The 12,063-nt window shown below is 45.2% G+C and overlaps 1 protein-coding gene across 3 annotated transcripts in view; it reads right to left on the reverse strand.

The window, feature by feature from the left end:
* Positions 1 to 12,063, reverse strand: part of ST3GAL1 (ST3 beta-galactoside alpha-2,3-sialyltransferase 1) — a 118,969-nt gene that overhangs the window by 42,497 nt on the left and 64,409 nt on the right. For all 3 annotated transcript variants that reach the window (XM_082235845.1, XM_082235846.1, XM_082235847.1), the window contains one exon: positions 4,949 to 5,143. The gene's annotated coding sequence lies outside the window, so the exon portion shown is untranslated. The remainder of the gene's footprint in view (positions 1 to 4,948; positions 5,144 to 12,063) is intronic.

The raw sequence follows: 12,063 nt of genomic DNA on the forward strand, positions 1-12,063 counted from the left end.
TGAGTGTTATGCTTCCGTTTTGAGTGCTACGCTGAGGTCTGTCTCTTTTTCCTATTTATTTTGCGTTTTTGTGACTCTTTTTTGTGTGACTGTGTAGAACCCAGTTCAGCTACTGATTGATTGACTGTGTGACTGCAGTACATTGTTAATTGCTTTCATTTCATAGATGAATGGTCTCGTAAGACAGTAAAAATCATGTTAATTTGCTGTTTTAGGGGTTGTTTTTAAAAGTCTGGAATGGATTAATCCATTTTGCATTACTTTCTATGGGAAAGTGCGCCTTTGTTTTGGAATGCTTTGGTTTTGGAGCGGACTTCCGGAAAGGATTAAGTTTGAGAACCAAGGTATCACTGTATATGATGTAAATGAGATAAAGGGTTTCTTTTTCTTTTAGTTATTTCTTATCTATACTTTTTCTTTTTATATATATAATTGTGTTTTGCAGTTCAGTGGTACCTCGGGTTAAGTACTTAATTCGTTCCGGAGGTCCGTTCTTAACCTGAAACTGTTCTAAACCTGAGACACCACTTTAGCTAATGGGGCCTCCCACTGCTTCTGCGCAATTTCTGTTCTCATCCTGAAGCAAAGTTCTTAACCAGAGGTACTATTTCTGGGTTAGCAGAGTCTGTAACCTGAAGCATCTGTAACCTGAAGCGTCTGTAACCCGAGATATCACTGTATTCTATTTTATATTTTCTTTTCCTTTATTATTATTATTCTTTCATGATATATTGCTTTTTATAAACGTGTTTGGATTTTAGGACTTAATATGTTAAAAACCTTCGATAAAATTGCTTTTAATAATAATAAAAAATACAGTTTTAAATGGAGATGCTGGGGACTGACCTCGGAAAGTTGTGCATGAGAACCAGGCACTTCCACCTATCCTTCTTCGTAAACAGTCCCACGTACCACCAAAGTGCAGAAGATGTCACAATCCGAACCCACATCTCCAACCTGCCCTTTCCAGATATGCTGTACTTAATCCCCCGAGCCGTACCTCTGCAGGCCAAATCTAGGGACACACATGCTACTTCCAAGTGAGCTTGTTATTAACTTCCAAACTCAAGTTGCCCATCAGTTACGGGACAGATAACTGAGTGCAGCAGAGGCCAAAGATGCAAGGAAGCGCTGGATGTTATGTAAGCAGAGCATCAGAGACAGAAAGTGCTTATCTAAGCTTCCAGCGAGCTTGTTTTACTCCTCTCCATCTCCCCTTTTGTTACAAGAGACTCTTATCTGATCTCTCCTCGTATTTATTGGGTTCTCTAACCCTTTCCTTGCCCTCTTGTGCTCTAAAGTTCCACTGAAAAGCTCTCCAACAGCTCGCTACTTGGAAACCGAAATATTATGCTGCTAAAGTGGGACAAGAGTTACAACCTAATCCTTAGGAGGGGGCGGGGAAGCAATAAACAAAATACCCCGGAAAACAGGAACATAGCAAGCTGCCATATACTGAATCACACTTATTGGGTCAATCTAGCTCAGGGGTCAGCAAACTTTTTCAGCAGGGGGGCGGTCCATTATCCCACAGACCTTGTGGGGTGCCGGACTATATTTTTTTGGGGGGGGGGGAATGAAGGAAATCCGATGCCCCACAAATAACTCAGGGATGCATTTTAAATAAAAGCACAGATTCTACTCATGTCAAAACACACTGATTCCCGGACCATCCGCGGGCTGGATTTAGAAGGTGATTGGGCCGGATCCGGCCCACGGACCTTAGTTTGCCTACCCATGATCTAGCTCAACTATGCCTACATTGGTTGGCCAGATGGTGGTGCGAGTTGTCATTTGCCAACTCCCAAAGCGTCACAGGTTCTCCACACCAACCCTAAATTATTCCCACCACATATTATGATGTCCTGTTCTGGATCGACAGCCTATCAATGATATTTAGGAAAAAGTACCCCAACCGTTAGAGACGTGGGTGGCACTGTGGTCTAAACCACAGAGTCTAGGACTTGCCAATCAGAAGGTTGGTGGTTTGAATCCCAGCGATGGGGTGAGCTCCCGTTGCTCGATCCCTGCTCTTGCCAACCTTGCAGTTTGAAAGCATGTCAAAGTGCAAGTAGATAAATAGGTACCACTCCGGCGGGAAGGTAAACGGTGTTTCCGTGCGCTGCTCTGGTTCGCCAGAAGTGGCTTAGTCATGCTGGCCACATGACTTGGAAGCTGTACGCTGGCTCCCTCGGCCTATAGAGCGAGATGAGCGCCACAACCCCAGAGTCGGCCACGACTGGACCTAATGGTCAGGGGTCCCTTTACTTTTACCCCTGAACATTAGGTCCAGTCGCGACGACTCTGGGGTTGTGGCACTCATCTCGCTCTATAGGCCAAGGGAACCCCCGTCTGTCTGCAGACAGCTTCCGGGTAATGTTGCCAGCATGACTAAGCCACTTCTGGAGAACCAGAGCAGCGCACGGAAACATGATATTTGAATGGCCCCAAATTTCAGCATTTTGAATGAGGGAGAACAAAAGACCCTCTGTCCCATTTCTGCACTGCACACATAATTGAATCAATATATATATATATATAAATAACATTTTGGTATGCACACATATTTGGTGTGTGTATTTGGGATACCATAGGAAGGAGGGGCTCTCTCAAGATTTAATTCTGCAAAGATTGTATTGGGTGGGTGGGAAGATTATTTCCCTAAGGCCACCACTCGCCGATCCCTCTGCTACTACGATTTTTGCTCACCACGTGGGAGGTATTCTAAAGAAACCAGATTAGCATACATTAGAGAAGCAGTAGGCATGGCATTATCGGAAATGGGGAAATACATTTGAGAGTCACATTCAAAGGGGATTTGCACATCACAAAACCCCCAGTGTGGCTTCCTGGCTGCGAATCCCAAAGCATATTAAAAATGTTAATGCTGAATTAGGTAGATGGCGATAACTTTGTTGTTGGTGAGGGATCTCAGGGAAGGGAAAATGTGTGGACATTAAAATAAAAGGAATATATAAAAAATGGGTCCTTTTGCCTGCTGTGAGAGATGCCAATTTTTGTTTTCTTTCAAAGCGTGAAGGTAAAGTGTGCCATCTCTGTTTTGACAGGAAAAGTCCCTGCCACACACACACCAGCCCAGTTAAAGATTTCCAAGGACCTTGTATTCATACAGGCACAGATTAGCAGAGAAAGACTTTAATTGAAATGCCACACGCAAGGATTTTTTTATTTAAAAAAATGTGTTGATGAATGTTTGCAGGAGTACTGGAGAAAAAGCTGCCTGCAACTGAGTCCTACTCATGAGGAGACTGGCCGAAATTAACGACCGTAAGTTAGCTGTGTCCATTAACTTCAATGGTTCTGCTCTGAGAGATGTCTACAGCAGAAAGGGAAATCTCGTTGGGTACTAAATTTTATATGTCTCATTGTGTATTATTATTATTATTATTAATAATAATAATAATAATAATAATAATAATAATAATAATAAAATTGTATTCCAACCTTTCTCAAAAGATCCCAAGGTGATGTACAACATTATAAAAACACATTACAGAACATCAATGATAAAAACATAATGAAAAACATAATGACACACAGCCTAACAGCAAAATCTTCACCCTAACAGTCCTTACACAAGCCATAGATTATTTAATAGCCATAGGCCTGGGTAAAGAGGAATGCTTTTGCCTGGCACTTAAAGAAATGCGGTGATGGTGCCAGGAGAACTTCTCTGGGGAGGGCATTCCACAATCGGGGAGACGCCACAGAAAATTCTTCCTATATGGGAGCCAGTTGACAGCAGACACACCGTATTACGTTGAAGAAAAATGACTTAAGATAAGGATCCTTGGGATAGGGAACTATGCTAGTGGCTACAGGGAAAGCTAAGAAAGTAAGGAGAGCCCTGTTGGATCAAACCAAAGGCTGCATCCAACTAAGTTCTACTCACGAGTAGACCCATTCAAACTAATGGGTCCCAAGTTAATCATGGCCACTTCTTTCAATGCTAAGTGCAACTAGCATTGGACATAGCCCCCAAAGGCCCATCTGGCTCAGGCTTCCCCAACCTGGTGCCCTCCGGCTCCCACCAGCCCCAGCCAGCAGGCTGGTCCACCATCCTGTCTCCCCCTACAGAGGCCTCCAGGGGGCCTGGAGTGGTCACAGGATACTGACTTGTGTTTGCGTGCGGACAAAAAAATGAGATTGTTGGCTCTGGGAAAGGGCAACGTGGCTAGCTAGAATCCTGAATAGGAGGACGACTCCATGCTGCAACATTTTGTTGCAGGCACCACTTGAGTGAATGGTGAATGGTGAATCCTCCTCAAATCAGTTCCCCCTTCCAGCCCCGAATTTTAAAGCCGTGGGTCCTAGGAAGGGGGCGGACTGAAATAGACTGGAAAGAGAAGCTGCTGAATTGCAACTCATTACCAAACTTAAAACCATGGAGAGACCTGGTCTGAACATAGACATTGGACTCTTATCTCATTATACGTGATTAAGCCATTTCTCACCTTCTCACCCCTTGCCTTTTCCTGTAAGACCTATTACAGTCGTTAAGAGTCGTCAACAGGCTCATCTCAGCTATCTGCCAATCTCCCATTCCCACCACCCTTCTGAGTAATACCCCTCCCCACCTTCTCACTATATAGAAGGGTCTGGCAACTTCTGTTTCAGTGTATCTGAAGAAGTGTGCATGCACACGAAAGCTCATACCAAGAACTAACTTAGTTGGTCTTTAAGGTGCTACTGGAAGGAATCTTTTTATTAGGATTAGGAGAGGTTCATTTGCTAAAGCTATACTCTTCTTCTTTGCTACTTTCCTTTTGGCCTTTTGCAATCTCTGCCCAGGGAAGGACTGCTCCTTTAACGTTCAAGAGCTCTTCGCCCCTCCCTCCCTTTCCACATGGCAGATTCCAGGACGGAGGCTCCCTTGCTGAACCTGCATGCAACTCGGCATTGTGAGAACACAAAGGGTCCCATTTACCTTGCCAGCCTCTTTCACTTGGCTGCTTTTCCGAACACTGGGCGCACTGTTGATGGATTTTCTCCTGCCACGGCAGGTCACCGCTTCTTCCCCTTGTTTTTGCCAAAGCCGCTCTCCAATTTCGCTCTATTCTCCGGTGAATATGCGGTTCTGCAACAGAGGTGGCGTGGGCGCAGACTGGGGGTCTTCGTAGATCTGCAGGGGTGGAAAGTAGGGAATTTAGCACTGCATGCAAAAATCAAAACATGTATCAGGAGCAAGTATCTAGTCTGTTGACTATGAAAATAAGCTTCGAAATCTATAGGCCTGGTGAAATTTCAGAAGGCACCTGTAGAAGGGAGATCTAAATAAGATTTCCTATGGAGAGAAGAAGCAAAGTAAATTCACAGGTTGTGTGCACCCTTTTTACAACCTTATGCTCCTGTAGCTTAGTTAGATGAACTTTTGCCAAAAACACACACAAAGAAATGAACTTGAAAATAGGTCACCCCGAAATCAATAAATCTATTTTTGTATATGTAACTGTATAATGTATTATGTAATATGCAGTGCTTTTTTTTAGAAAAATAGGTGCTGGTACTCACAATGAAGTTGTTGCAGTGAGTGCCATGCATTTTTTTAAAACCCATAAAAGCGATGCCGGTACTGAGTACCTATGAGTACCCCTTGGCAAAAACATTGGTAGTATGCATAGCATGTACACGAAAAATGGAGCTTGCAAATTTTCTGATACTTGTACAATGTACAAAACATTGTACATCACTTCTTATTGCTTAGAAGAAATTGAGGTTCTTGTGCAATATTGTATATTGCCACTGAAAGAAGTATTAAAAATTAAGAAGTTTAGTTGCGTGCCCACAAGGCTTTCTACATAGACAAATTTTTGGATTCTACTAGAACATTCTAAACAGCTTTAGGATGCTCCGGGCACTATAAAAATTCTTAAAAGTTCCATGAAGTTTTTTAAAGTGCTAATACTCATGAAGAGTAGCGTCACATATGCGGTGATTGCAACTTTTCATTTCGGGGTGACCTTTTACACAACTGAGAAGAATTAGTTCCTTTTTTTCAGTGTTTCTAAGCAAATGTTCATCCATTTATGATTCAGGAAAACATTTTTTTAAAAAAAGTCAAGAAGTTAAAACCCTAGCATGCACGTTTAGCAGAACTTAGACGGCTCATCTTTCATCGGGAAAAGAATTTGGCACTGCTGTTTGGCACACAGACTCGTACGTGTATTTTCTGTGCTGCCACAGAATCGTGGCCTGCTCACAGTCCTGGTGCTCGAATTTCAGAGCTCAGGTTTTGGGGACTTTCCCTTGCACCTTAATAAGGAATTGGCTTAGTTCCAGCTACCTTATAACCTTGGCAGGCGATGGGACTTGTCTCAGGGGTTTTGACAGTGGTTGATGGTCACAACTGCTAGCCCGCCAATGCAACCTGATGCTAATACTACACATTCCCCCCTCCACCTGCAGCCAAGATGGTGCAGCTGAGTTGTGTAACAATTGCTATGTCGTGAAGCCAGAGGAGGGGAAAGGCACAGCCTCCACTCTGATCTCTGGAGGCTGGCACAGCGCTGCCAACCCAAACAAGGCCCAGAGCAGACTGAAGATTTACCTCTAGCCCACCATCCTGATTCACAAAGTGGCAGAACCAAACACGTTGAGGAGACCCACAAGAGGAAGGGCACAGAAGGCAATAGCTCTCTCCTGGTTCTCATCTCCATCACCTCGTATCCTAAGGTACACTGTCCCTCTCATTTAGAATGACAGAATCCTACAGTTGGAAGGGACCCCATGGGTCACCTAGTCCAGGCATGTCCAACAGGTAGATCGCGATCTACTGGTAGATCGTGGGGTGTTCCTGGTAGATCCTGGTGTTGAGATTTCCATTCCACCTTAAGGAGCAGACGTGCGGAACTGTTGCGTGTCACATGTCTGTTTACATTCCTGCACAGTTTGCTGGGAACTTCCGTTGTGTATAGCTTTTGCTTTTCCCGTTCTCTCTGAGAAGACGAGAGAGGCGACATGTTTCTTTGTCCTGATTTATGATTAATAAATCTGTAGTTGTAGTATGCTTCCACAAGCCTCACGCCTATTCTGTGTGCACAGTTCGCTCTGCTGATAGTGTGCCCTGGCTCTGAAGCCCGGGTTGCTGATTTACGTCAGAGCAGAGGCTGATGGTCTTTGCAGTGGGACGGCTGGAAGGGAATGGCCCAGCTGGGGCTTGCCAGCTGGCCTCCCGGCCCTCTGCATGTCAACACCTGGTTGATCTCTGGCCCTTCAGTAATCTCCTTACAAAACAGCAAAAAAACAACAACCCAGCTTTGGCTTCCTAAAAAAGAGCTCCACAACTTTGGGTAGATCACTGCCAGTTTTTTTTTATACTGTGAGTAGATCACAGTCTATTGGGAGTTGGCCACCCCTGATATAGTCCAACCCCCTACAATGCAGGAATGTGCAAGGTAAAAAAGGTAAAGGTGAAGTCCAGTCAAAGGCTACTATGGGCTTGCGGTGCTCATCTCACTTTCAGGCCAAGGGAGCCAGCATTTGTCCACAGACAGCTTTCTGGGTCATGTGGCCAACAGGACTAAACCACTTCAGGCACAATGGGACAGCGTGACGGAAAGCAGAGCGCACAGAAATGCCATTTATCTTCCCGCCGCAGTGGTACCTATTTATCTACTTACACTGGCGTGCTTTCGAATTGCTAGGTTGGAGGGGCTGGGGCAGAGCAATGGGAGTTCACCCTGTCGCAGGATTCCTAGGCTCTGTGGTTTAGACCACAGCTCCACCCGCGTCCCACCTGCAGGAATTTGTACCCATATGGGGATCAAACCCGTGAAGCTTGGCGTTATCAGCACCGTGCTCTAACCAACTGGGCTAACCAGCAAGGCTAAACAAGGCAGAACACAGACATTCCACTTGGTGTCATGACTCACAATGTGTTCTCTATTATACCGATATGCATTTGGGAAAAGAGAGCAGTTTGCAATATAAAACTGTACCATAAAAAGCCATATAAAAAGTTTAAATAGCCCTGTTTTTAATTTTTTGACAATGCTGTCTAACCTGGTTATCACCTCCGGCTGCCCATCCTGTGGCAATGGGTTGAATCCAAAGCTAATTCTGCTTAGAGTAGACCCACTGAAACTAATGGACATGACTGAGTGCTGTAAGAACATAAGGTGAGCCTGATGGATGAGGTTAATGGCCCATCACGTCCAGCAGGACATGAATTCGTAAAGTGTGGCGTAATGGCTTGGAGTGCTGGACTAAGGCCAGGGAGAGCAGAGTTCGAATCCCTCTCAACTCAGCCATGGAGCTCTCTGGGTGACCTTGAGCCAGTCAGCATCTCTTAGCCTAACCAACCTCACAGGGCTGTTGTGAGGATGACATGGGGAGGAGGCCGTGTACACTACCTTGAGATCCTTAGAAGATAAAGCAACTGTGATAAAGAAATAAATAAGGCAGAGGGCCTTCTTGGTAGTGGCGCTCTCCCTGTGGAACACCCTCACAATAGAGGTCAAGTATATAAATAGCTACACACTTTTAGAAGACATCTGCAGGCAGCAATGTACAGGGAAGTTTTTCTATTGGTTTATGTTTTATTTTGTTTTTAATATTTCTGGGGGAGCTGCTCAGGGTGGCTGAGGCAACCCAGTCAGATGGGTGGGGTACCAATAAAATAAAATAATGATGATAATAATAATAATAATAATAATAATAATAATAATAATGGCCATCATTAATTAAAAGAAGAAGAAGAGTTTGGATTTGATATCCCGCTTTATCACTACCCGAAGGAGTCTCAAAGCGGCAAACATTCTCCTTTCCCTTCCTCCCCCACAAAAAACACTCTGTGAGGTGAGTGGGGCTGAGAGACTTCAAAGAAGTGTGACTAGCCCAAGGTCACCCAGCAGCTATATGTGGAGGAGCGGGGAAGCGAACCCGGTTCCCCAGATTACGAGTCTACTGCTCTTAACCACTACACCACACTGGCTGCCTCACACAGCAGTGACATGCAAAGAACTGGAGTTTAAGGTAACAGAAATTCATGTATTCAGAGTAAAACACCCCTACAGGAAATGTATGCTTTCCCCATCAGATAGACACCATCTTCATTGTATTTTCAGCATCTGCTGAAGACATCACTCTTTAAAGAAGCCTTCTTAAGTGGAGATTTGTGTATCAGTCAGTAACCGTATTGGAGATTATATCTATCTATCTACACACACACACACACACACATACATACATATACAAACGCAAACATATATATATAGATACTGTGTATATATACATATACAGTGGTACTTCTGGTTGCGAATTGGATCCATTCCGGAGGCCCGTTCTCAACCTGAACAGAGCGCAACCCGTGTCTGCGCACGCGTGGGTCACGATTCGCCGCTTCTGCACATGCGTGCGACAGCCTTTTGCGCGACTCCACATGCACGAGTGGCAAAACCTGGAAGTAACCCATTCCATTACTTCTGGGTCGCCGCGGGACGCAACCTGAAAACGCACAACCTAAAGCAAATGTAACATGAGGTACGACTGTGTGTGTGTGTGTGTGTGTATGTATACATATATATGCGCAATTGCTTTAGGGAATAATTGAGTGGCCCTGACCTGCTGCTCCATCTCCAGTTCCTAATCAGAGAGAAACACACACACACCATCCATCCATCCATCCATCCATCCATCCCATCTGACTTGCTCTTTTGATCCCCTCCCTTTTGGTCCTGCTTAAAATCATTCCCCTTCACAACCCCTCTGGGGGATTTAAAAAGCAGCAGCAGCAGCAGCAGCAGCAATTTCTTCCAAAGACGTTAACATGGCATTCTCAGATGTCTCCCATGCATAAGCTGCTTCTCTTCCCTCCTTTATTTACTGCTGGAAGGCTCTTACGTTTTGAGCCTCGGCAGCCAGAGGAACAGAATCCCCAGCATGTGCAGTTGGTGGGATGTTTGTCTGGCAACGGGGGGAAGGCTGCCGAGTTGCCCTTTTGCCAAGTCTCTTGTGTCTCCTTTGGCACCGTCGCCAGGCATGGCATGAAAGCAGGCAGGAGAGACCTGCTAAAAAGCAAGCGCGGTGGCGAGATCTGAATAGACAATTGTCCAGGCACTCGATGAACAAGATGGTTGGCAAAATAGGAGAGGGGCCAGCTCGGATCAGGTTCTGTATGCATTACTTCGCTCTTCTGGCACACAGGTCAATGGGAACCTATATAATTTCATTGCACTTATTTTTAGACTCCAGAGTCATTACCGCAGCTATCTTCACAATGGGTTGCATGCAACTAAATTACCACACAGAGAGATTGACTTCTGCCGGGTGCAAGGGAGCTTTGGCTTCCTTCTGCGCCCTGCGAAATCCACTCTGGGGGATCCCCTGACCCTCTGGAGAGGATTTTTAGGCGGTGGCAGGGAAAGGAGGAGGAAGAGGAAGTTCCATTGTGTTTGTGGAAAGATTTCATTGAATACAACCCAACGTTCTTGTAAGTTAGACCAGCCTTTCTCATCCCAGTGTCACCAGCATCACCAACTCGATTTTCATGCCACTTTTCCAAATTATGCTGAAAGGGGATCACAAGAACAGCAAACAAATAATCAGCGTAGAGATACAAAGGAAATGACAACATATGCCTATAACTATCACTACACAATACAGAATTTGCAAGCTGACAAAACATTGCAAGCAAAATATCCCTAACTGTGATGAAAGGAATGCTGTAGGGTAAGCTCAGTGGTGAAGCATCTGTGTTGCATAGAGAAAGTCCCTGTTTCAATCCCCGACATCCTTCTGAAGCCCAGCGGAGCTTCTGCCAGTCAGTGTAGACAACACTGAGTGAGATGAACCAAAGATAGAAAACAGCTTCATGTGTCCCAGTCATGCACACACACAAATCCACCCTAACTTGCAAAGGTATCAGCAGCGGGAGATACATACAGATAGGAAGATGCAACCGTTTGATCCAAACAATTCAGTCTATCAAAGCAGCAGCATTACAGTAAGGCAGCGGAAAGAGCTGGAGGCTTATTGATCTCAATCAGCCTAAGAGCAGCAGAAAACATGCTCACATTTTCAATCCACAGAGCCACTCGTGAAGCTTTCAGACACTCACAAACAATGGCTAAGTAGGCTGCCTTTCGCGTGGACAAGCTTGCCTCTTTGCTCCCAGCTGGGGCATCGCAGAAACTCCTCTTTCTCTAAAGTTTCCCTGAAAGCAAGATCCCAACACACACATGCATGCACACTAAGCTGAGTGACACAGGAGCAGCTTTTGTAGGCAGAGTAAGTCAGGGCCCCGCCTCCCAGGCCACGTGGAAATGAGCTAGGTAGAAGCAAGGGCCACGTCTTACAGGGCTCGTGTTACAGAGACAATGGTTTGCTTGTACAGTGGTACCTCGGGTTAAGAACTTAATTCGTTCCGGAGATCTGTTCTTAATCTGAAACTGTTCTTAACCTGAAGCACCGCTTTAGCTAATGGGGCCTCCCGCTGCCGCCGCATCGCCACTGCACGATTTCTGTTCTCATCCTGAAGTGAAGTTCTTAACCCGAGGTACTATTTCTGGGTTAGCGGAGTCTGTAACCTGAAGCGTCTGTAACCTGAAGCGTCTGTAACCCGAGGTACCACTGTAATTCTCCACACACCCCACTATAGGATAGGAGCCTCAGGTGCTAGTGATCAGTGTTAGAAACTCAGATATATAACCTAGGCGCCAAATGGCTCCTTAAACCAGGGTTACAGTCACCAAATCAGAATGCCTGGTTGCCATTTTTGAGCCGGGCAGCTTGAAAGTCGTATTTTCTAGTATGACTTTGGGGGTACAGTGGTGCCTCGCAAGACGAAAAGAATCCGTTCTGTGATTCTCTTCGTCTAGCGGTTTTTCCGTCTTGCGAAGCAAGCCCATTGACGGATTAGCGGATTAGCGCTATTAGTGGCTTATCTGCTGATCAGATCAGCTAATAAGAGGCTTAGCGGCTTAGAAAAAGGGGGGGAAAGGAAAAAACCAGCAGGAACTCGCAAGACATTGTCGTCTTGCAAAACAAGCCCATAGGAAATTCGTCTTGCGAAGCACCTCCAAAACGGAAAACTCTTTCGTCTAG

Source organism: Podarcis vaucheri, assembly GCF_965113315.1.
Source record: "Podarcis vaucheri genome assembly, chromosome: 8".
Taxonomy (NCBI): domain Eukaryota; kingdom Metazoa; phylum Chordata; class Lepidosauria; order Squamata; family Lacertidae; genus Podarcis; species Podarcis vaucheri.